The sequence below is a fragment of the Cupressus sempervirens genome, chromosome 9, assembly GCF_028749045.1.
Source record: "Cupressus sempervirens isolate cs-2001-9-10 chromosome 9, ASM2874904v1, whole genome shotgun sequence".
Classification (NCBI taxonomy): Eukaryota; Viridiplantae; Streptophyta; class Pinopsida; order Cupressales; family Cupressaceae; genus Cupressus; species Cupressus sempervirens.
This window is the reverse complement of record NC_143126.1, coordinates 659,298,604-659,326,109: the sequence shown is the minus strand read 5'-3', so window position 1 is coordinate 659,326,109 and position 27,506 is coordinate 659,298,604. Positions and strand designations below refer to the sequence as shown.

General features: G+C 35.1%; 1 pseudogene; it reads left to right on the top strand.

Annotated features, from left to right (window-relative positions):
- Positions 1-9,931, top strand: LOC149540464 (formate--tetrahydrofolate ligase pseudogene; annotated as a pseudogene).
- The last annotated feature ends 17,575 nt before the right edge of the window (positions 9,932-27,506 follow it).

The window sequence follows — 27,506 nt, the reverse complement described above, 5'->3', positions numbered from 1 at the left end:
ATGAAAGAAGATGGGGATTTTATGTCTAATCAAGAAGATGGTAAGGAAATGAAGTCTATAAAAGAAGAAGCATCTGCTAATGTATCAAGGCATGACTGTGAAAATTTCAAAATCCAGGAGAACATATTCAACCTTCTCAATCCTAATGAGAAAGAAAAAGAAATACCAAATGTTGCTCAAGGAACTACACAACATTTGGTTAAAGATGAGAGAAATAAGGATCAAGGTGAATTGAATACTACTTTTATTCTTACTTGGTGCCTCAATGCTTTAGATGATGACTTCCTCAATGGAGAAAACCTTTGAAATGTCCCTTTAATAATTTTTATTGATATTTCCAGCCACAAATCAGAACTTTAAAATCAAACAACCAATATTACAAAGATCTGCCAATTTCCCAATAAAACCCAAATCGGGTATGTCCAAATTAGTGCCAAAAACTTCACAACTTCACAAATTATTAATAAATCTAAAAATAGACATTTTTACAGAATTTTCAGCAGCATAACAGCCTACAAAATGACATTTCCAGATTTTTATAGCCTTTACACAACAGCTCACAAATGTAGGGCAAAACTATGCTCAATCGGGCTCCCGAAATTAACACAAAAATGCCCGGAAACACCACAAAACACTCATAAACTATCTCATAAGTTTAATCATGACCCAATACATATATTTAGCTCTATTTTAACATCATAAAGTCTGAAATAGAGAAGCAAACCAAACTGATATGAAACACTCAACTGAAAACCCAAACTCAAACCAAAAACAACCCCGAAAACACCCAAATCGGCAGTATTCAGCACAAAGGCAAACTCTGTATGAGCATGCACATGGAATGGCTTCAAACTCCCATCCTTAGCCTTCCTAGAAACCTACAAACTCCCATTCTTGGGTCTCCTTCTCCACAGGTTTGGCAGCCTCTGAAGAACAACAAGAAAATTAGCAAGAATCAAGATGTAGAATGAGCCCAAAATGCCTCCAAACCCCTTTTAAAGAGGGCATAACCCTAACTCACGTCCAAGAGGGGTTAATAAAATATAATTTAATAATAATTTTTATTTATTAGTCCATTGGTTTCCAAAGATTAACCCCTTTTTCCGAAATTTCACCTTTTTGGAGCCTGCCTGCCTTAACAAAGTTTTTTTTTTTTTAATTATTTGAATAGGGGACATGACAAGTCCTCCCCTCCCAAATATTGCTTGTCCTCAAGCAATGAAGGTTGGAATTCTCAAGAATATGTTCTCCTTCCCAAGTTGCATCCTCTAGTGGTAATCCTTTCCATTTGACCAAATGCTCTATGATGCTCCTATTTCTCAACCTTTTCTCTCTTGTATCCAAAATCTCTTCTGGTATCAAAACTAATTTCCCTTCATCATCAAGAGGTGGTAATTCTGTAGATACTATGGTTTACTGGTCTAGAACCTTCTTTAAGCAAGATACATTAAAAATATTATGTATTTTGCTGTTTGGTGGGAGCTCCAATTCATAAGCTACCTCTCCTACCTTCTTGATGATTTTATAAGGCCCATAGAACCTTGGCTTGAGTTTCTCTGCCCCACTTCTCTTCAAGGTGCTTTGCTTATATGGCTGCAACCTGAAAAATACCAAATCTCCCACCTCAAAAGATCTTTCAATCCTTTTCCTGTCAGCATATATCTTTTGTTGGTTTTGTGCATGTTGTAGATTATCCTTGAGGGACCTTATTATGTCTTGGCTTTGCTTGATGAAATCACTTGCTGTGGGTACTCTGCTATCGAAAAGTATTAGATCAACAAAGGAAAGGGCATCATAACCATAAAGAGCACGAAAAGGAGGCATACCAATAGACATGTGATGAGATGCATTGTAACAATACTCCCCTAGGTGTAACCATTTCACCCAAGCATGTTGTTGATTTGAAACATAGTTACTCAAATATCCTTCTATCCATTTATTAACTATCTCTGTTTGTCCATCTATTTGAGGGTGATAGCTAGTACTGGGAGTGAGTTCAGTTCCTGCCAAATGAAAGAGCTCCTTCCAAAAAGAGCTGAGGAATCTACTGTCTCGGTCACTAACAATGTTTCTAGGCAAACCATGTAATCTAAAAATTTCCTTGAAGAACAATTCGGCCACTTGTGATGCCTTGAAATTAGATGTGATAGGAAAGAAATGTGCATACTTAGTTAGTCTATCTACCACCACATATATGCAATCCTTACCTTGAACCTTGGGCAACCCAATGATGAAATCCATGGAAATACTTTCCCATTTTTGTTCGGGAATAGGAAGTGGCTGCAACAACCCTGCAGAAAAATTTTGCTCACTCTTGCTTTGTTGGCATACCATACATTCCTTAATGTGTTTAAGGACATCCTCCTTCATACCCTTCCATGAAAACCGCTCTCGAATTTTCTTGTATGTCTTGAAGTATCCTTGGTGACCAGCCAAAGGTGTGTCATGAAAGGCCCTCAATATCCTCTCCTTAGTTTTTGACCCTGGCACTAAGAAGATCCTGTTCTTGTAATAAATCAATTCATCAACAACCTTGTACCTGTTATCATCCACTAACTTATCCAAAATATTGGTGGCAAATGAATCTTTAGCATACTCTAAAATTATGGAGACTTTCCAATCAGCAGAGATAGATGATAAGGAACACAAAGTGGGCTTTCTTGAGAGAGCATCAACAACCACATTATTCTTTCCTTTCATGTATTCAATATCAAAATCATAAGCTTGCAATTTTCTTACCCATTTTTGTTGACGATCATTCAAATCCCTTTTGTTCAAGAAGAACCTGAGGCTATTATGGTCTATCTTTACAATGAATCTCCCACATACCAAATATTGACTAAACTTATGAAGTGCATGCATGATTGCCAACATTTTCTTATCATAGATGGAGTACCCTTTCTCTGATTGATTTAATTTTCGACTCTCAAATGCTATTGGATGTCCCCTTTGAGTTAGGACAGCCCCTATACCTTCTCCCGAAGCATCACATTCAACAACAAAAGGTAAAGAGAAATCTGGAATTGCAAGCACAGGGCATGAACTCATTACCTCCTTAAGCTTATCAAATGTTTTTTGTGCCTCTTCTGTCCAAACAAAAGCTCCTTTCTTTGTCAAATCAGTCAAAGGGGCAGCAAGCTGAGAAAAACCCTTGGCAAATCTTCTATAGTAGCTACACAACTCGAAGAAACCTCTCAACTGTGTAAGATTAGTGGGTGGAGGCCAATCCAAAATTGCCTGGATTTTTTGTTGATCAACCTCTACTCCTTTAGAGCTTATAATATGTCCCAAATATAGGATCTCTGTCAAACCAAACTCACATTTAGATAGCTTAGCATAGAAGGATTGCTGCTCCAAGATTCCCAAAACAGTGTCTATGTGCTTTAGATGCTCTTCCCATGTTTTATTGTATATCAAGATATCATCAAAAAATACCAAAACAAATTTTCGAAGATGCTGACTAAATACCTTATCCATACAAGATTGGAATGTTGCAGGTGCATTAGTGAGTCCAAATGGCATAACAAGAAATTCAAAGTGCCCATAGTGACATCTGAAAGAAGTCTTTTCCACATCTTCACTCCTCATTCGGATTTGATGGTAGCCTGATCTTAAGTCAATTTTTGAGAAGTATACAACACCATGTAACTCATAAATGAGTTCATCTATGCATGGTATGGGATACCTATTTTTTATGGTCTTCTTGTTTAGAGCCCTGTAGTCTATACACATTCTCATTGTACGATCCTTTTTCTTGACAAGTACCACAGATGATGCAAATGGACTAGAGCTAGGCCTTATGAATCCCATGTCCAAGAGTTCTTTAATAGTTTTTTCAATTTCTTCCTTATAACCTCTTGGATGGCGGTATGGGGTTGTTATAACTGGTTTGGCACCCTATTCTAACTCTATAACATGCTTAAAACCTCTATCTGGTGGTAATCCTGGAGGCAAATCATTGAAAACTATACTATGCTTATCAAGAATATTTTGAATTTCAAAATAGAAATTACCTTGATTCTTTGGAGAGCTTGTTGGTTGGATTATGACTCCTGCTGCCCATGTTACTTGTCCTCTTCGAAAAGTCCTCTCCATTCTCTTTGCAGAGACCGCCTTAGGTGCTTCATTTGATAACCCTCTCAATATGACTTCTTTCCCATTGGAATGAAATTTAAACTCCATAGTTTGATGGTTCATGTAATAGCCTCCGATAGAGTGCAACCATTGAACACCCAATACAAGATCTGTCTCCCCAATACCAACCACATAGAAGTCATCACATAACTCATAATCTCCTAAGGTCATCTTGAGTTGTTTCACCACCCGTGTGCAAGGCATAGTGAATCCATCAGCTACAGTAACATTGAATCCCTCAAAATCTTCTGCTTTAAGCCCTCTTTTCATGAAAAATCCCTCATCAATAAAATTGTGAGTTGCCCCACTATCAAGAAGAACAGTCAACCTTTGCCCTGCTAGTACCCCTCGAATTTGGAAGGGATGGTATCTTGGGACTCCTGATAATGCTGCTAAAGTGCCATCCTTTCTGATTTCTTTTACTTTCTCTTCTTCTACCTCCTCCTTAGTATCATGAAATTCCTCATGCTCATCTGAATCAGATTCTGAAGCAACTTCAATATAGTGCACTTGACCTTTCCCCAAACATCTGTGTCCTGGAACCCATGGTTCTCTACAAGTAAAACAAAGCTTTTTCCTTCGTAATTCACTCCTAGTCTCTTCATCTACCTTCTTTTTGCCACATTTGTCACATCTTTTGGTGGTAGTGTTGGGAAAGTCTTTTTCTGAAAATTTCCCTTATGTTGCCAAAGATTTGGGGGTTTTTGATTAGTGATTGATTTCATAGGCACGCAAGTTTCAAGTTGCAAGCTTCTTTTGATAGCTTCCTGTAAGGTTGAGGGTGAGAAAGCCTTAACCAAACCCTTAACAGAATCTTCTAAACCATCAAGAAAAAGATAAACGATCCTCTTTTCACTCATATCAGGTACCATAACAGCCACTTTTTGAAATTCTTCTATATACTCATTAACTGATTTGGTTTGCTTCAACTTTGACAATTCTTTAAAGTACTCTTCATCATCCTTGAGGTCAAATCTATCTATCACCCTTTGACTGAAATATTCAAATGTAGTTACCTGATCGTGACCTTGAGTAGTCATTCCATGATACCACCAATCATAGGCTGCATCTTCCAAGTGTAGACTTGCAAATTGAATAGCATCACTCTCTTTCATTGGGGTTAATTGTGAAGAAAGTTTGTAATTTTTGTAGCCATGCTCTAGCTGAAATTTTATTTGTTCCATCAAAAGTAGGTGCTGTAAACTTGCTTATTTTATTTTTGAGCTCTCTTCCACTTGTGTCATGCTCCCTCCTGTTCTCTTTCTTGGGCATCAAAGCGTTCATCATATCCACATATTCTCTAAAAGGAACTGAACTACGAAAGTCATCATCTAAGCCATTGTAAGTAGCTCTTAATGTAATCAAATTACCTGTAACCTCTTCCATTAGATTAATGGCTGAATTTGGTACTGGTGGCTCATCTGCAGGCAAGAAAATAGATTTGGTTGATTTAGATGGTGTGGATCTCCCATTTCTCGGCTCCTCTGAAGTGCTCCCTTTCTCATTAATAGATGCAATTCCTTGTAATTTTTCTGTCAATATTCGCAAAGCCTCTCTAGTTTCCGCCAAACCATTCACTATTTGCTTCTGAGTATTTTGGATGTCTTGGAAGAATTTCTTTGCCATCTCATCTGGATCAGCCATACTTTTTTCTTCCTTGGATTTTGTACTTTTGCTTTCAACTGGGGGTTTGATCAAATTTTTTTTATTCTTTTCTCGCTGAAAATATCTTTTTTCTCTTTCGCTTAGTTGCATGCAATCATAAAATATGACATGCAAGATCTGGGTAGTTATCAAAACTTGATATGCAAGATCTAGGTAGTTGTTAAAACTGACATGCAACTTCTACAAACCCTCAGGCTGGCAAGATCACGGCTCTGACACCACTGAAATGTCCCTTTACTGATTTTTATTGATATTTCCAGCCACAAATCAGAACTTTAAAATCAAACAACCAATATTACAAAGATCTGCCAATTTCTCAATAAAACCCAAATCGGGTATGTCCAAATTAGTGCCAAAAACTTCACAACTTCACAAATTATTAATAAATCTGAAAATGGACATTTTTACAGAATTTTCAGCAGCATAGCAGCTTACAAAATGACATTTTCAGATTTGTATAGCCTTTACACAACAACTCACAAATGTAGGGCAAAACTATGCTCAATCGGGCTCCCGAAATTAACACAAAAATGCTCGGAAACACCACAAAACACTCATAAAATATCTCAAAAGTTTAATCACGACCCAATACATATATTTAGCTCTATTTTAACATCATAAAGTCTGAAATACAGCAGCAAACCAAACTGATATGAAACACTCAACTGAAAACCCAAACTCAAACCAGAAACAACCCCGAAAACACCCAAATCGGCACTATTCAGCACAAAGGCAAACTCTGTATGAGCATGCACATGGAATGGCTTCAAACTCCCATCCTTAGCCTTCCTAAAAACCTACAAACTCCCGTTCTTGGGTCTCCTTCTCCATAGGTTTGGCAGCCTCTGAAGAACAACAAGAAAATTAGCAAGAATCAAGATGTAGAATGAGCCCAAAATGCCTCCAAACCCCTTTTAAAGAGGGCATAACCCTAACTCACGTCCAAGAGGGGTTAATAAAATATAATTTAATAGTAATTTTTATTTATTAGTCCATTGGTTTCCAAAGATTAACCCCTTTTTCTGAAATTTCACCTTTTTGGAGCCTGCCTGCCTTAACAAAGTTTATTTTTTTAAAATTATTTGAATAGGGGACATGAAAACCTTCCTATTCATTCACCCCTAATCATTAATGATGAGAACTCTATTACTAAAGTTGATTCTTTAGAATATTTTTCACAATCTTCTACCATTGCCACTGATGAAGAAATAACCTCAAGTGAAATCTTGCAGACATCTCCGTTAACTCTTGAGATTGAAGTCTTTACTTTTGAGGATGTTGAGGAGTTTTTAGAAAGTGGTATGATCATAAAAATAGTAGAAGATTATTTTCAAGAGAAATATGATGAGTTTTCAAGAAATCCTTTTCAAGGTTACATGCAAGTGGAATATGAAGCTTTCCCATTTTGTGAAGATGGTAATCAAGAAGAATCAATCAACCAAGTCTGTGAAACTATTAATGAAAACTTAATAATAGGTACGATGGAAATAAGAATTAGAGATAGCCTTCAAATAAGAGAAGATGACACTTCAATTTCTCACTCTTTCGCATGCATGAAACCTGAATTTGAAGCATTCAAGTTCACAAGTGGGAACTACAATGAAGAAAACATTGTGATGGTATCTCGCACTAGAGAAGTACTTAGCCTTGAAGAAATGTGTTGTAATCTAATGATTTAAAAATGTGAAGATGAAGGCATAGATGATGATGCTCTTTTAAAAGAATTTCCCTTACATAAATATCAATTGATAATCAATTCTCCTGATCAAATAGATTCATTAGAGCATGTGTACACCAAAATGGAAAAGATGAGTGTTTATTCTTTGAGCAATTTGATGGGAGAAAAGGAAGAAATACATCATGGGAAGATTCAATGTGACAAGTATGTGCATTCATATTGGAATAATTTCATAGAGAATACAAACAAAATCATTCTTGTGGAAAAGAAAGAGTGTCTGGTGTAAAAAAATAAGTTCAGGAATTCATGATGACCAATCACTAGAAATTCAAGTAGAGGGCTTGCCAAATAGAGGAGAAGATTAGAGATGCATTCAGGAACTTGAGAGCCTTATACTTCAACTCTTTCAAAGTGAATTTGTGAATGGCATGCAACATGAAGTAGAGTTGATTCCAAAGTTAGATATTTTTGATGAGACATGGTTATTTGGATAAATTTCTTTATCAAGTGATGTGAAGCATACTAGGAATCTCAGAATTGGAATTCAAAGAGTGAACCTATACTTGAGTCCACAGAAACTTGAATGTTTCCATATGTTAGCATGCTATGGTATTCATTTTCCCCAACCAGTGAATGGGTTTGCATGATTATACCTGAACTCACTGGAGGTAGGAAAACCTACCTTTTATATAGTCTAGATAGGAGTTTTTGTTGTGTTTTTTTGTTGTGCCTGGTCTTCCTTTTAGTTCTCCTATTTTTGGTGTTTGTTTTCCCTTTTGCAAAGTGGTTCCTCGTGTGACTCTACAACCCAATGGATAAATCATTGTTCTGGTTTATCTGGATTTGAGCTTCATCCTTACAAAGTCCTTGTCCCCAGATAGAGCCAGCTATTGCTTGGATTTCAAAATTGCCTCATTTCCTCCTTTTTTTTGAGCTATGGTTATTCTCAGAATATGCCTCATTTTAAGCATTAAAATGGTCACTTACTCTTAGAGTTTTTGAAAAATTTTGCCCTTCAAATATCTTCAACTAGTTCTCAACTCCATACAACACTTCAAATTTTTAAAATCTGGCTCTCGAGTCAAAAAATTCTCACTGGTTAATGAAAGGAACCGAAATATGTATTTTCAACTTGATCATTAACCATTAACCTCTAAAAAGGTCAAGCTTAATTTTCAAAACACGTATTTCACTTTGAAAGCTTAACCATTAACCTCTTTATTAAAAGGTTAAGATAAGTTTGCAAAATTAACCTTTCAAAAGGTTAAGGTTTGGGGGTCAAAACATGTATTCCAAACCAAATCATTAATCATTAACCCTTTTTAGAAAGAGGATAATGTTTGATTCCAAAACATGTATTTTAAAGATAGTTATCAACTTACCTTGTTGCCCATTTGAAAAAGGTTAAAAATTAAGAGGTTAATTAGCCTCCATGAAAGTTGTCCTAAATGTTTGTGCCAAATGCAAAGAAACAATGACCATGATGCCAATGTTGGGGAATAGATAAAGAATGTTGAACAACTGAGAAAAACATGATTGACAGGCCCATAGCCAATTTGACGATAGATAAGGTATATAATTTGTTTAACCAAGTTTTTTTTTTGGTATAGTCAACAAGATTGCGCTAAAGCTAGTAGGTCTAGAAGGATTTATTGTGACAGAAGTAGGGTTTGGTGCTGATATTGGTACAGAGAAGTTCATGAATATAAAGTGCAGATACAATGGTTTGAAGCCTCAATGTGTTGCTTTAGTGGCCATAGTAAGAGCTCTCAAAATGCATGGTGGAGGACTAGACGTGTCTGCAAGAAAGCCACTAAATCGTGCTTATGTAACAGAGAATGTAGCATTAGTTCAAGCAAGCTGTGTTAATCTAGCCAAACACTTAAAAAACATCAAATCATATGGAGTTAATGTTGTCATTTCTATCAACATGTTTGCATCTGACATAGAGGCTGAGGTCAATGCTATGAGAAATGCTGTAATAGAACCTAGTGCCTTTGATGCTATTGTTTGTACGCATTAAGCACATGTGCAGTAGGAGTGGTAGATCTTGGTGTTTCAGTTTAGAGGGCCTGTGAGAAGAACAATAGATCTTTGTAGTTTTTGTACCCTTTGAACATTAGTATCAAAGAAAAAACTAATATGTTTGCCAAGTCATATGGAGCAGTTGCAGTCACATATTTAGAGCAGGCTGAGAAGTAGATTGAAACATACACCTTGCAAGGGTTCTCTAGACTTCCAAAGATATAGTATTCTTTTTCACATATTGCTTCATTAAAAGGGGCTCCTTTTGGTTTAACATTACCAATTAGAGATGTAACAGCAAGTATTGGGGTAGGATTCATCTATCCTTTGATAGGAACTATGAGTGCAATGCCTGGGCTGCCTACATGACCTTGCTTCTTTGACATAGATGTAGACATTGTAAGAGGAAGGGTCCTAGCTCTATCATAGGGATGTGTAAAATATATTGTGGCTTTGTATGTGACACTCAAAGTTCATTTCATTGGAATGCTAAGATGAATAGGGGTATGATCAATAGCTAAATTGAATAAAGGGACATTTATTAGAATATTCAATCAATGCAAGGCATTGACAGTGGGCATAGATACAGACTGTAAAGTGAGCCTTGGAGCACATGGTCCTAGGATACAAATTCAAGTGAAGAGTTGCATGTTGGGGCAGGTCTAACAGAACCATATAATGAAGCATGGTGTGCTATTGAATATTATGAAGAAAGTGACACTATTCTCAGATTACTACTACAACACTTAAGCCTTGATAATGAGAATAATGGAAGAACATTAATTTTTCATGCAATCCTTTTTCGTAATTCAAGGGCTACTCAAGTGCTTTTAGATGCTGGAGTTAATGCTGATTTTTATGTAAGATTAACAAATGGACATGAATTTCAACCTATTCACATGGCATTAAGAATGGGTTATCAAAGTATTTTAAAGTAGTTGATAGAACATGGATGTGATTTGAATGCAAGGACAAAAAGTGGTGAAATTGCACTTATGTTGAGCATAAAATCTAACCATCTAGAATGCTTCAGAGAGTTGTTATATTTAGGAGCTGATTTTGGGCTGAAGAATAAGAACGGGGAAACAACTATTAGCTTATATCTTACCCTTGGGAAGAGAGACCATTTTGAGAAGGTCATGTTGGATGCTACCCTAGCAAATTGCTTAAAAGGAGAAGGGTTTAAAGCTCTTCATTATGCTACACAATGAGAGAATATAAAAGCAATAGAGAAACTTCATGAAAAGAGGGATGTATGCTCATTAATAAGTGATGTAACTTGAATAAATCATTCAAATATCAAAGGGAGATCAACAATGATTGATTATTCAATCTTCCTCTCGAAAAGTGTAAGATCCAAATTTCAAGTCATATTGGGTTAATTTTGTAGAGGTCAATTAACCTCACCCAAATCATGTATTTGGGAAGTAGTTATTAACCACAAAAGGGTAGTTGTTAACCTTAGTGTCTATAAAAGGGATCATTTTGGCTTTGTAATAAGACCTTTTGGATTTTAGGAAAAGGGAACACTATGCTAAAATTTTGATTAGACGATGATATTTGGAAAGTGTGTACGAACTTTGTCTTTGTAATAAAAAATTCCTCTTAGGTTCTTGGTGCAAGAAAATAAAGGAACGTGCAATTTGAGTTCTCTCCTTCCAAATCTAAATTGTTAGAAATATTGATTCTCTTTGCAATGAGCATTCTCATGGTATTGTGCAGATGTTTATGAATCTTTGGATTAGCATTGTGCTAGTAATAGTTTTCAAGCATAGATCTTAATTGTTGTTATTAGCGGTTTTGAGTTAGTCTAGGAAAGCTTTGAAGTCATGTGGTGTATTCGTCATCAATAGCTTTCTATTTATCTTTTAAAGTTTGATTTCACTTTTATTTGAAAAACTTCAAAATTATATCATACGAGGGAGTTGTCCCTTTAAATGTAAAGGAAAGCTACATATCAAGGGCCTATCCAATTGTTGTGAACAATTTGCCACGTAGACTCTGTAGGGCCATTTTTAAGTGACAAATCTATTTACCAACAATGCTTATGTTGATATGTGGGATAGATAGCAGCGATTTATTTAAGTGCTTCTAGTTTATTTTTCAGTTTTATCTTTGTACTAGTTTCAGGATTGATGGTACTGTTAATTCGGCTATGGACACTATATGTTTTTTGAAGTTTAAAGTTGGTATCAGTTATCGGTTAGAGGATTGGGAGGTAACCTTTGGTTGACTTTTCAGCATTTCTATACTTCAAGGTTAGCCCTTCGTCTTTTTGACTACTATCTATTACTTCAAGAACATGTACAAGTAAAGTAAAATAAGACAATTCTACAAAAAACATTAACCAAAGACTAAAAAGATAAAATTAGGTGAGATTAAAAAATTAGGAAAAACTCTAGTAATCTAGAGGGGGGCTTTCAAATTAGTTGCAATGTCCATACTTTCCTTCCTTCCTTTGTTTTGTGATTATTAGTTCCTATCTTAGGCAGGTAACTAATGTAATTGTTAATTTGTTTTGTAATTATTAGTTCCTTCCATAGACAGTGAAATTGTTAATTTGTTTTCTAATTATTAGTTCTTGCAAGTAATTAATGGAATTGGCCAATTTTTTCAATTTGACTTTTCAAACTACCAATGAAATTTTAATATTAAATTCTATTATACAAAGTTACTATAGTTAAAAATTAATACTTATGTAATTAACGGAATTGTTAAGACCATTTTTTTCAATTTGACTTTTCAAACTACCTATGAAATTTTAGTATTAAATTCTATTATACAAAGTTAATATAGTTAAAAATTAATAGTTATTTTTTATAATTAAAAAATATGACCTTTTCTGATTTTTGATTCCTTGGAGCAAGCAGAAAAATAAATTTTGTTTGAAAAGAATACCAAACTTTTAAACATTAACGAAGCTTCTGACTTTGCTTCATCCTCAAGCTTCACCTCAAATTCGGCAACACTGCACCATTCTCATCGACCTCATTTATTTCAAATTTATTGTGTACAGTGTTATTGTAGTTCCAGATCATTTTTTACATCATTGTAACTCCATTTTTCATAGAAAGCTATAAAGATCATTATTAGGGAATATTAGGACAAAAATTGAGGCCAGAGCTGTACAGATTTGAAGCCTCAAGTTTCCTATTCTTCTTGACATGCAGATTTGTTTTGTTCACCAAAACAAATTAAAGTCATATGCAGATCCACTTGATGCTGTACAGTGGGTTATTTTTTATTTTATTCTTTAAAGTTGTTTATGTTTTTATTTTCCTTTCATTAATTTCAGAGAAGGGCTAATCTGTTCTTAAAATTTTAATTTTAAATTTAATTTGCCATTGCAGTTAGCATTTCTTAAAATATCATTCCAATTTTATTTCCTAAGAAAATCGTCTCGAGATAAAAAAAACAAAGATAGTGCAAATGGTAATGGTAATTTTGTTGTCTAAAATAAACCACTTTGCCTATTCTACACATAAATAAAACATTGCATTTCTCCAGACTATGTAGCTCACAAATTTATGAATTAAGAGTCTCCATCGACCACTCCATTAAAGTCATTTGTCTTCTCCATTAAAGTCCTCTCTAAATATGAAGGCACAAAGAGTAGGCTGGAATGTCGGAAGCACAATGGAACTTGAAAATACTCTGAAGCAGACTGTAGGATCAACAGATGCGGTTGCTGTGATGAGAAGTAGAGATTCCAGGGTCCTGCCCTGCCAATCTCGAGTAGTACTACTTACAAACCCCAGAATCAATCAGTAATCAACAATAAAAGATGATGATAATAATATCAAACACTGCAATTCGGGATGACTTCTAGATAACAAATGAAACCCCCAAGTCCATCTGAATAACACGCTCATTCAATGCACCATGTATATGCACACACACACACCAAAAATGTAATGGGAATCCGATGTAGAACTTTTTGTCCCCTGAAAGTCCATCCCACTTTTAGTCTACCTGTGATCTATTATTGCAAAGAAGCATTCAGAATTCCCACCCACCAATTGAATGAACAGAGTTAGATAGTGTTCAATGAGCCCATGTTGAAGTGAAAGACTTGGGACCTCCAAAGAGAACATGATAAATGCACTTTGTTTTAATTACTTATCAAATGGGTTGTCCCATGCCTTTGACAAAATAATCGTGTGCAAAATACCCACACGCTATCCTACAACTCTCACTAACAAGTGTGAAAAATCTAACTATTGCAGTCACTGATTATTAATCTCCTATCATAAACAATTATTAAACTGCTGAAAACAAATTTCCAGCTAATATCGAAAAATAACACAACTACAACTTCACTTATAAAATATGGAAAGAAATGCGCAACACAAGAAACACAATATTTTCAGACAAATTGTCCCTGGAAAAAACCCTAAGGGAAAACTTGTTCTACAGATGAGGAATTATATTAAACTTCAGCAAATCAAGAGATACAAAATTTCTTGCCTCACACTGGCAGAACTTCGACAACCTCCTAATTTCTCCCGCTGATATTCCCCACTGCTATTCCCGTGCTAACACTACGCCCTTGCTAACACTGCAAGACTGTTTGCTAACACTGCAAACGTTTCTCCCAAAACTTCCTCTTCCAAATGACCCAATGACCCCTTTTTATACTACTCCTGTTGGTAAACCAATGACCGAGATTAAATCAAACCAACGGCTGAGATTAAGACAACTCGACAGCCAATAATAGAATTGGTTGCAAAGTGTCCAAAAGGGAATCACTAAAATTAGTAAATAATAACCATTTACTAATTTTTGGCAAGTGGACAAACAGCTGTCCAAACCACCCCATAAATACTACTGCTATTCATAGATAAGGACGAACAGCTATCCAAGCTACCTATAAATACTATTGCTATTTCCGAATCATAAATGACAGCTGTCCAACTAACAATAATTAACACTCCCTCTTAGCGAGGAAGTTGTTCTGCATGACACCCATCTTATCTCTAAAGAAGATAAATTTGGCCTTTCCCAAAGCCTTCGTCAGAATTTCTGCTACCTGCTCATCTGTAGGTATGTATTGTAGTCGAACAACTCCCCTTTGTACACAATCTCTAATGAAATGATATCTGATATCTATATGTTTAGACCTATCATGAAACATTGGATTCTCAGACAACTTGATGCAATTCTGATTGTCACAATGTATCACAGTAGTCTCAACCTTCTGACCAAACAAGGCTACTAACAACTTTCAAAGCCATATAGCTTCACATGTCGCCATGCTAGCTATTATGTATTCTATTTCTGCTGAACTTAGAGCCACAAACTTCTGCTTCCTGCTGAACCAAGATACAACTCTTGATCCCAAGCTAAAACCACACCCTGAAGTGCTCCTTTTGTCTGTTGTACTTCCTGCCCAATCTGCGTCAGTATAGCCTATCAACCTGATACCTTCGCCTCGAACATATCTGATCCCATACTCGACTGTACCACACAAGTAACGTAGCACATGCTTAGCCGTTATCCAATGCATTCTCTTTGGTTCAACCATGAACTGACTAAGAGAGTTTACTACAAATGCTATATCTGGTCTAGTGTTGACCAAATACATAAGCAAACCAATCAACTGTCTATATAAAGTGGGATCTACATCCTTCTCCTTAGTTGTATCTACCTTCCTCCAATTCGTGATCATGGGTGTAGACATGGCTTCGCAATCCTCCATCCCGAATTTCTTCAAGATTTCAATGCAATATTTCCCTTGACCAAGAAAAATCTCCCCATCTGTCTGCCACACTTCCATGCCTAGAAAGTAGTGCATAAGTCCTAAATCCTTCATCTCGAACTCTTTTGCAAGGTTCCTCTTGCAATCCACTATGAGCCCTAGTGAACCTGTAAGAAATAGGTCGTCCACATAAAGAACAAGAATGAGAATCTCACTCCTGACCATCAAGTAGTAGAGGTTAGCATCTAATTCACTCTTCACAAAGCCCATTTTCTGCAAGTATGTATCAATGCACTCATACCACGCTCTAGGAGCCTTCTTGAGTCCGTATAATGCTTTCTTCAATCTGCACACGTGGGTCTCTTTGTTGTGTGCTACAAAGCCTTCTGGTTGTTCTATGTATACCTCCTCCTTCAACTCACCATTAAGGAATGTTGTCTTGACATCCATTTGATGGATCTGCCATCCCATCTGTGTTGCAAGTGAGATTACAGCTCGTATAGAAGTATACCTTACAATTGGAGCAAATTTCTCCTCATAGTCTATTCCCTCCTTCTAAGAGAACCCCTTTGCCACAAACCTAGCCTTGTATTTCTCGATGCTACCATCTACACCGTGCTTTATCTTATAGATCCAACGTGATCCAACTATAGCCCTATCTATTGGTCTAGGTACTACCTCCCACACATCATTCTGCATTATTGAAGAATATTCTTCAACCATAGCATCTCACCATACCTGATGTTCTGCAGCTTCCTGATAGCTAGAAGGCTCACTATCTACCAACTGACTAACTAATGCCACATAGTCATTGAACTTGGCTGGTTCTCTTCGTTGTCTAGTACTCTTCCTAGGAGCTCCCACAAACTCCTGAGTATCCCTTTGTGTATCTGGAACCACATGGTTCCTGCTGCCAACTGTAGAGGATGAAATGTCAACCTCTAAGTCTTCTAGATGCATTTCCTATTGCACCTATTGCTCCATACTCTGTGAATCTTCACTAACTGAGCCTACACTCATACTGGTAATTGTACTTGAGCTTTGCTGCCCTTGACTTGGTCTTGGAGCTTCTGTTGGCTGCTCACTCTGATCATTTGCTGGAAAATCTCTAGATCTCTAGAATGCCTTGTCCTCCATGAACTTGACATCCCGTTTGACAATAATTCTTTTAGTCGCTAGAATGAAAATCCTATATGCCTTTGAGGTCTCACTGTACCCAACAAAGAACCCCCTCTCTGCAGTCTGATCTAGCTTTGTACGTGTATCTCCAAGAATATGACAATATGCCAAACTCCTGAATATCCGGAAGTGACTAACATCTGGCTTCTTCCCTGTGAAAGCCTCCTCTGGTGTCATCTTCCCTAGCACCTTGTGTGGAACTCTATTCTGAATGTAGACTGCTATATTACACGCCTTTGCCCATAAGTAACGGGGCATGTCTTGGCCATGTAGCATAGCTCTTGCTGCCTCTGATATAGAATGGTTCTTCCTCTCAGCAACTCCATTTTTCCGTGGATTGTAAGGAACAATCCATTCTCTCTTGATTCCTTCTCTGGTGCAGAACTCTTGGAAGACATTCCCTTTGTACTCGCCTCCATTGTCTGACCAAAGAACCTTTATCTTCTTTCCTGTCGAGTTCTCCACAAGAGCCTTGAACTCTTAGAATCGACTGAAAACCTCATCCTTATTTTTCAAGAAGTATATCCAGGTCTTTCTAGAGAAATCATCAATAAAAGTAACATAGTACTCATATTTTCTGAGAGATTTCGTCGACATTGGTCCACAAACATCTGAATGTACTAGATCAAGAACACCCTTAGATCTGGTGTCACTCCTTGGAAAAGATGCTTTCACAAACTTCCCCAACACACATCCCTTACATACATCATCATGCTCTGTGCTCACCTTTGGAACACCTGTCACAATCTCACGAAGCAATCTAAGTACTCCATGATGAATATGGCCCATCCTTCTATGCCATAGCTCTCCAAGATCTCTAGGATTACTATTGCTCATAAGTGCCTTAGGAGTATCAAACAGCAATCTATAAAGGCAACCACTCCTAACTCCAATAGTTATGGGTGATTTCCAATCCTTGTGCTTAATCAACACATGTGTCCCTCTAAAGAGTACATTATACCCCCTATCCTGAAGAACAGATACAGAAATAAAATTCATACCTAAGCCTAGCACATATAACACATCATGAAGAGGAATTATCTTTCCATTCTCTCTCTGAAACTGAACAGTCCCTTTCCCAATAGGGTTGAGTTTGGACAAGTTTTCCATAGAAATCTGGATGTTGGTGTCCTCCTCCTTGTAACTGGAGAAGTACTCTCTAACTCCTATCATATGAAATGACGCCCCACTATCTATATACCAAACACACTGTGAGGTTGAGCTAACCATACAAGCTATGAGTGCAAACTCATCTTCCATTCTACTAGAGAGTTCTTCTGCACTTGCTGAAGCTGCCACTTGCTTCTTACCCTTTTTCCTCTTTGGGCAATCACTGACATAGTGGCCAAACTCGTGACATCCAAAGCACTTGACCTTAGAAAGGTCCTTCTTCTTCTTTTCACTTTGTGAATTTGATCCTTTACTAGATCCCTTCTTTGCTTTCCCTTTACCCGCTAGGGCAACGTTCTCTTGTTCCACCTCATTTTTCTGACTCTTGTTGGCCCCATTGACAAGACTTAGTCTAAACTCCTCCTGAGTGAAATCAGTCCATAGTCGATCCCAACTCGGTAAAGTATCTCCTCCACTAACAACTTGAACAAAGACACTTCATTGTTTAGTAAACCCATTTAGGGCTATTCTCACTAGCTCATCATCACTAGGGCTATCTCCAACAGCTGCATACTCATCCTTGACAAGTCTGAGCCTAGTGAGGTAACTTGTGACGTCTTCTCCCTGATTCATCCAGGTATTCTTTAGCTTCTCTCTGAGAATCAACTTCCTGTTGGTGGTAGCATTCTGGTACAGATTTAGAATGGCGTCCCACATCTTCTTTGCTGTATCTAGCTCTGAGATATGTGGAACAATATGATCCTTGACACCATCAAGGATAATCCTCCTCGCTTTGGCATCGTCCTTCTTATATGATGCAAGTTGTGTTGCATCCGTTGGTACAGGTACACCACTGGTAGCATAATCCTTGATACCATTCTCTTCCAACAATAAAGAAATTTTGGCCTTCTAGACACCAAAATTTGAAGCACCATCCAATCTATCCTAATCTCTCAAACCAGCTGAAGCCATCTCAAGGGTTTAAAGCAATAATAAATCTAAAGAGATCAAAATTTATTTCCTAGGGAAAAACTCTTCTACCCTTAACAATGCTCTGATACCATGTGAAAAATATAACTATTGCAATCACTGATTATTAATCTCCTATCATAAATGATTATTAAACTGCTGAAAACAAATTCCCAGCTAATATCGAAAAATAACACAACTGCAACTTCACTTATAAAATATGGAAAGAAATGTGCAACACAAGGAACACAATATTTTCAGACAAATTGTCCCTAGAAAAACACCTAAGGGAAAACCAGTTCTACAGATGAGGAATTATATTAAACTTCAGCAAATCAAGAGATACAAAATTCCTTGCCTCACACTGGCAGAACTCCAACAACCTCCTAATTTCTCCTGCTGATATTCCCCACTGCTATTCCCGCACTAACACTGCACCCTTGCTAACACTGCAAACATTTCTCCCAAAACTTCCTCTTCCAAATGACCCAATGACCCCTTTTTATACTACTGTTGGTAAACCAATGACCGAGATTAAATCAAACCAACGGCTGAGATTAAGACAACTCGACAGCCAATAATAGAATTGGTTGCAAAGTGTCCAAAAGGGAATCACTAAAATTAGTAAATAATAACCATTTACTAATTTTTGGCAAGTGGACAAACAACTGTCCAAACCACCCCATAAATACTACTGCTAATCATAGATAAGGACGAACAATTGTCCAAGCTACCCATAAATACTACTGCTATTTCCAGGTCAAAAATAATAGCTATCCAACTAACAATAATTAACAACAAGGAGAAACACTCTATTCTTAAATATGCAAGACATGCAACTTCAAACCAAGCCTGTACTGTCAAACTCAGGATTAGATGTCCTGATTATCAAAGAGCTTTGTAAGGCATAATTATCAGAGGAAAAATCCCCACAAGATCGCCTAGGGCTCTCACAATATTCAGAAATGTTGTCATTCTCAAAACTATAAGTTGAAAATTTGGAACCAATTGTATTATGTCAGAGTTCCCCTACATCACAATCATCAACATTGGCGTTCCTTGCAACTGCATATCACGTCCCCAAAAACTCTCTCTTCAAACTACATTGTAAAGAATTTTATTCATAAAATAAAAATGTTGAAGTCGAGACAACACAGGTTTGTTGCATACAAATTATGTAGGCATTCAACATGCCACGTACATAGCTTCCAACAATCAACCCATTCTAATTAGAAAATAAATTATATGTAAAGGCATTTAACATGGTAATTGACACATATACTAGCCCATTATAAAATATAAATATAACAGGCCACAATAGAATTTTAATGTTTATTAATGTCTTTAGAACATATGAAAGAAAGAACTTTGCAACAAGATAAATGCTTTTTCCTGCAGCCCCACACGTACTAAAATAAAAGAGTGAATTCTATGCATTATCATTCAAGTGATTTACTAAAATTATGTTTGTATATAAACAATATTAACATCTCAATTAGCATAGATTTAAGCTAATTCAGTATAAGAAGAACAAAAAAAAGATGTATATTGTATGTTTGAAGGGAATAAACATAAATCAAGATTGTAAAGAGCAGAGAAAATATTACTTCTAAGTTTGTGGAGGCAAACATAACAATCATACTTATTTCAAAAGAAAATATTAACACCAATCTATAGGAAATTTGTTTGGTTGTAAGATATGGATGAGTAGATAATACACATATATAGGTGAACTGATTCCACAACTTCTACCTATAAATATAACTTATAAAATTAAATTTGATGCATTTGGTCTTCACAAATTGGAAGCTCTCCATAGCATTCAACATTCTATTCATAATTCACAATTATTAGTACAACTTGACTCTTTGAAACTCTTACTTGAAAATCCACCACATACAAGGAAGGAACTTTGGCGCTTGCACCAGTTGTCTTAAAACATGTTCACATGTGGGTTGAGCTAATAATTGCTTGTTTGTATTCGTCAATGTTTATTATCATATATTTATGTCAGCGAAATTAAACAATTAAAATTTAAAAAAATCACATTACCTCAATAATTTTTTGATATTTTCCTAATATAATTCTAGATTAGAGATTCCAAAAAAATTTGTCTTAAATTTATCATTAATTTTGTTACCTTAAAAAAATGATCATTTAAAAAAATCTTATCAACTTTAGATTCTATCATCATTGATTAAGATTAATATAATATGTTTTAAACCAAAAAGCAGTGAAGGAACTAAAATTACTTATCACCATTCTATTGATGAATACAAGACCTGCAGAAGGCTGTTGAGCTTTGTAGAAACACATTTGTCACACTAAGATCTTATTCCTCGGGGTTTGAAATGGTCTTTTGATAACGGAAAACAAATGAGAATTTACAACTCCACCAAAAAAAATGTTATTAGAATTACAATTCCAAGTCCCATTTTAAATTTTAAATTTTTCTTATTTGATTAAATTTATAAATCCTCTTAATCAAATGGACCTTTTCAAGGAAAGAAGAGAAATTGTTTGTAATAGTCATTTTCAGGAAAAGAAGAACAACATTTTTCAACATGGTCGATTTGCTCCATTTTCACTTGCAATCTAGACTTCTGTTTACAAGGCTCTATTTATTTTCAGATTTTTCACTGTAAAAACTCTATATTGGTAAAACTCGAGCTCAAACCCAGAGAACTCGATAAGCCGTATCACGTCTTTTATGCATCCAAAATTGACACATCGAAAATGTCAATTATAAGTGAGGGGTTTCAAACTTGTGCCAATCGCCCTGACTTAGAGTGCTACAATTTCATGGTACCTCAAAATTTGAGATCTTTTGAACTTGGTATCATGTTTACAAGATGTTCTACAAAGATTTTCCTTCGATGAAATATACAAAGTCATCTTTGGATACATTGAACAACACATTCAGAGATAGCGAAAGAAAAATCTCTATTGTCGGCTAAAGTAGAGTTTGTATGGGCTCAAGTAAGCTCCAAGACAATGGTACATTAAGTTTGATCGGTTCATGGCTGAACATAACTTCACCCGATGCGAATCAGATCCTTGCGTCTACTATAAAAGACTTCCTAGTGGTGAGTTTGTTATTCTTTTATTTTATGTTGATGACATGCTAGTTGCTAGTACTTCTCCTCAAATAATTAGCAAGCTAAAGAAAGAGTTAGCTTCTCGATTTTCCATGAAAGATTTAGGGGTGGCCAAAAAGATTCTTGGGATGACTATTACAAGAGATAGATAGAAAAAGATGTTGACTTTGTCACAAAAATCATACATTGACAAAGTTGTAGAACAGTTTGGCATGGCTGAAGCTAAACATGTTCCTATTCCTCTTGCTCCTCATTTCCACCTAAGTTCTGATTTTTGTCCCAAAACACAAGATGAGAAGGATTTTATGAATAATGTTCCTTATAAATCAGCGGTTGGTAGCTTAATGTACGCTATGGTTTCTACACGTCCTGACATTGTTCATGCAGTGGGAGTAGTTAGTAGATACATGAGCAATCCTAGGAAACCTCATTGGGAAGTAGTGAAATGGATATTGTGATATCTCAAGGGTACTTCTGATTATGCATTATGTTTTGGTAGAAATCATGCTCAGTTGCAAGGATTTAGCAACTCAGATCTTGCCAGAGATCGAGAAAAGTGCAGGTCTACTACTAGTTATGCTTTCACATTTGTCGGGGTTGCCATTAGTTGGGCCTCAAGACTACAACATTGTGTTGCACTTTCTTCTGCTGAATCCGAATACTTGGCTCTTTTCAAAGGGGCTAGAGAGACGATTTGGTTGCAATGCTTATTCAACAATTTACATTGGCAACAAGATGATTATGTTTTATTTTCAGATAGTTAGAGTGCAATTTTTATGGTTCACAATCATTCCTCTTAGTGATGCTCCTAACATATTGACAAGAATGCTCACAATGTTTGTTATGTTGTAGCAGAAGGTAAACTAAAGGTTGCCAAAATTGATACCAAGATCAATCCGGCAGACATGTTGACAAAGGTTGTTGCCAAGGAGAAGTTCGAATGTGCCAGGACTTCTCTTGGCCTTGTTAAAAAGAAGTAAGTCAGCATGTAGAGCAGGGGAATGGATGATCAGCTAGTGTATCTATTGTCTTTAGGTGGGAGATTGTTGAACTGTGAAGGCCAACAAACACATGTTTTTTCCCTCCATATTATTTTTTCTATTCAATTGATCGTTTGTGATCTATAAATATTGATGGCATGTATTGTAAACTTAATTTGTTTTCTCATTAATATAATTCCTCTGCTCTTAGTGTGCACGTAGCCATGATTTGTGGTGAACAATGATAAACTTTGTATTTATGCGCTTTTGTTTTTCTCTATTTTCTTTTGCATTCTTAGTTTATTTACACACTATTTGTTCCAACTGTCCACGCAATTTCAAATTTAAATTTAAATTTAAATTCTAAGTATAATTTTGCACAACAAATACAAGATAAACAAATTCTCCATTAAATTTTGGTTGAAATAAGTAAATGAAGAATAAAAAATTATAGATTAATAAATATACATAAAAAATTCCTATTCACAATTCCTATTCTTGCGGCCAAACAAACCCTTCGTGAATGGGGTTTTTTGTATACAAAGTTTTGGATTACAAAGTAAGCTCTTGTTATGTTGAGAGTGCTTGTAGTTATAGTTACTATCATTTTGATAACAAAGAAAGGTTAAGTGGTATTATGCATGTTAGTAATCCTTCGAAAAGAAATACAACATATGTTTAGGTGATTTCAAATTGTAATTCTAATTGTAATTTTGGACAACCAAACACAAGATAAACATATTCTCCATCAAATTCTAGCTGAACCAAGTAAATCAAGAATAAAAAATTCTAGAATAATAAATAGAGATAAAAAATTCCTATTCCTATGGCCAAACAAGGCTTCATGAATGGGGTGTTTTGTATACAAAGTTTTGGATTACAATGTAAGCTCTCATTATTTTGAGAGTGATGGTAGTTTTGGTTACTACCATTTTGATAACAAAGACATGTTAAGTGGCATTATGCATATTAGTAAATAGATTTTTCCTTCGAAAAGAAATACAATATATGAAGAAAAACACCCAATCAAAAGAATAAAAAGATACTAACACTTGGATGAGTTATCATTGATTGATAACTATCCTATAAATTGAGAGGTAGAAATCCCTCTTATAAAGATTTATAATGAAATAAATGATTGTTATGTCTTTTACCTAAAGACATGAAGGTTTTCTCACATCCGACCATCAACATGGCACAAATGTGATTACAAGTTTTAAGAATGAGACAAAGAAAGAAATTATATATGAAATAGCAAGACGGCCATTTACTGAACCTTTCATGTAAAGAAGGAAATGTAAGAAATTAAATGTTTGATTTTTACAAACTATGAGCAGCAGGACTAAATTTTAAAATAGGAAAGAAAAGATTGTATGATCTATTTTATCTAGAAAAATAAGTATCCAAACCTCAGGATTTGGTATACAAATATATTTCCTTTTATTCCAAAAACATAATAAAAAATAATACTATTATTCCATCCCTATTATTACAATCAGTTTGTAGAAAATAAAACAACTCTCATCTATTCCCTTTACAAACATAAATGTCTTCTTCCTTGCAGTAGCCTCAAGACTTGCAGAGTAGAAAAGAAGAACCTCTTTACCAATATTCAACTTCCTATTTAACATCTTTTCCTACCCATAACCTTTCAGTTACCAATATAATTGATTCTTGTAATCAAAGCCTTTAATCACTTCAACTATCGTAATTACTAAAAATAAAAGAAGTCCTCTCCAAAGAATTTTTTTGGAACGACAATCAATTTGAATTGTGAAATTTCAAGGCTTTTGAGCTACCTATTGAGATCAATCCTAGCCCATGAAAGACTTCAGAAAAGAAAAGAAAAACTAGGAAATACAAAAGAACAAATATGTTGGGAAGGAAACAAAATCTAGAAATATCTTGGCTAAAGAATATTTTAGATATATTGAAGTTGGTATCAAGTATTATGTAGCTAATAGATGGTATCTGAGTGATTGAAAATAATGACTTGATAGGGTAAAAGTACATAGTTGTTTCACCTTTTAGGTTGACTTATTAGAACAATTGAATTGAGTATTTCTATCTAAAAATAAATTTTGTTCAACATATAATCTAGATAAATTTACTATAGCTAAGTTATATAAGTTCTCACATTTTTCGAATTAGAAATTTCTATTAAATGTGTATTTTATACTAACTTGTGTTAATTCCTAAAGAAATATAATTATTTGAGAAAAGTGACATTCCAAAAACTTTTACTCTTTTTAATGATATTTTTAATAGCATATAAATACCATCTTGTTAAGTTCAAAGTCAAGAATATTCTCATATAGAGTTTAATGTGTTTTAGTTAGATATCTATATATTACATAATAAAAAAATACTACAAATATGTATTTTAACACTCTAGTAGATGTTGCTTTTGAGAAAGAAAAAATTGTAAATTATATCAATTTTTTTTAAAGAAGCATATGATGTATAGAGGAGAGGGTCATCTTCCACAATGTATAATTTTTCTAAATTGGTAAGAAGATTTTTGTTTTGAAAAATGTGGTGGGAGATTAAAAATATCGATTTCAGGTTAGTTGAAATTTGAATTGTTATAAAAGAGAAAGTAAAGGTCAAAAACTATTTTTTATTTTTTATTGATCTAGCTATAAATGTCATCCATTAAATAATCAAAGATTAAAGAGAAAAGGTTTATTTTTAAATATAGTTTTGTGGTGGGTACTAGACCCCTAATTTTTAGCATTCCCTAGTGACTAAAAAAATAATCCTTAAAAATTAGAAAATTATATCAATTCTCATTCCAAGTAATCATTAAAAATAGTAATCCTAAACTTAATCCATTTCTACACATTCACTACTACATTTGGGCCTGAATTGCAATGGTAGGCCGTCACAATTATAATGGCCACCTATCGCCTAAGTGGCACCAATAACAATTAGCTCCTGTCAGATGGGCCTTAGACTTTTATTGTCGCAACTTGTGACAATAAGGGCTTCCATCACAATTGTAATGACTAAAGATGTCATGAATTGAAGCTAGATAGTCCAAGATTTCATCTTTACACTATTACAAATGCAATGGCTATCCGTCGTAGAGGCTGTCATAGGTGCAATGTTTATGAGACAACAATATTCTGGGACCTAACTGCTAGCTTTCAAACTTGTTTGTTGTAATAACGATGGGTATGTGGCAAAAATGCTATGGAACCAATGACTAGCCATTAGAGTTGTGATGACTTTTTATATGAATGAAAAAATTGGCAAAAAAAGTTGAATAGCTATGATGCTCTCATAGATCATAGTAGATTCACACACAGTTAGTTGTCATGCAATCATAGGTTAATATTGAGCTTCAATTGGTTTCAAAAATAGTTTAATATTCTCTACTAATCAGGGCCAACCATGTGAAGATGGAAGCTCATTCCTCCTCCCTCTCCCCCCCCCCCCACAACATCTAAATTCCCCATTAACATCTAAAATCTTTAAGAAAGGATCAATATTTAAAGTACCTCATCACCTCCTGCTACTCTCAAGGGAAGTATTGTTGACAATTGGCTAATGAAGATATTTAATTATTGTCATTTATGGCAACACATGATGTACATGCTTACAAGAAACCTTAGAAATAAAGATACTTAGCTTTTGGCATCAAGAAAATTATCTATATATGAATTTGGTATACAATAGTGTTTTATTTTATATGTAACTTATTGTTCATGTCATATTATGATTAGTGAAGTTGGGGATTTTATACATGTTGATGATGATGTGTATAACCTTAGAAGTCAATATGGAGTGTACGGAAAGAGTTATTCATGTTTTAATGTAACTAAACAATAGAATTAAAGGAAAGGAATTATTTTGTTTACAAAATAATTACTTGTCCAATTAGGGCTAACATCTTAGATGTTTACTCTAAGTTGGAATAGTGTATTATGGTCTTAGCTAACCTACTAGCAATTTGTGTAAAGGCATGATATTTATGCAAAGGACATCTTACAAATTCATTGGGAAGCAATTGTGATGTAAGTTGTGTTGAGCAATTGTATGCAAACTTTTGTGAAATCGATATATGTGAAGTTTGTGAAACTATTTTGAGATCCAAGATCAAACTGAGAAAGAATCTATATTTGAGAAGTATGATTACTTGTTTGGGCAGTGATCTCTTCTTGTAATTGGAAGTGCATTTTTGGGTAGTGGGCTCATCTTGCATCTACTGTACTACAACTCCTAATAGGGTTGGAATCTCCTCATAGGGATTCAAAGTCTCATGACAGGGACTCCTTATATTGAATTTTCTCATTGATCCTAACAAGGTCCATCCTCTAACAAAGAACTTATATATCAGTATATTATCTAGTGGGTATCATCCCTACTAAGGTTTTCCCTTGGCGAGGGTTTCCCTAGTTAACAAAATATGGTGTTATGAGTTATCTTTATGCATGGTTATTGTTACTATTTAGCATTACTTTATTACTTTGTTATGTATGGTTTAAAGTAAAGAATAATATCCATTTGGTGACTAAAGTTTGCATATTACTAATTCACCTTCCCCTGCAAAGTAATCCCTATTTCCAACAATTGGTATTAGAGCACAGTTTCTTAGAAGGGGCTTAACAACTTGACTAAGATCCTTATGGATATGGAATAGTTGATGAAGAACCTTGAATAGGCACTTGAACAAATTGATTTCCTTACCAAAGAAAGAGATAAGATGAAGGATAGATATGAAGACTCCAAAGTATATATTGAAAAATTGAAGGAAAAGATTGAACATCTCAAATCCAAACTTGAATCCACTAAATATGAAATTAGTGATGATGACTATTCAAAGATGAAGATAGAGTATAAAATTTTGAAGTATGAATTGAAGATTACAAATGTAAAGTTAACTTTGAGGAGTGATCCTAGCAAAGTTGAATCTAATTTGAAGACTAAGAATGCAAATCTTAGAGAAAATCTGGCAAAGAAAACAT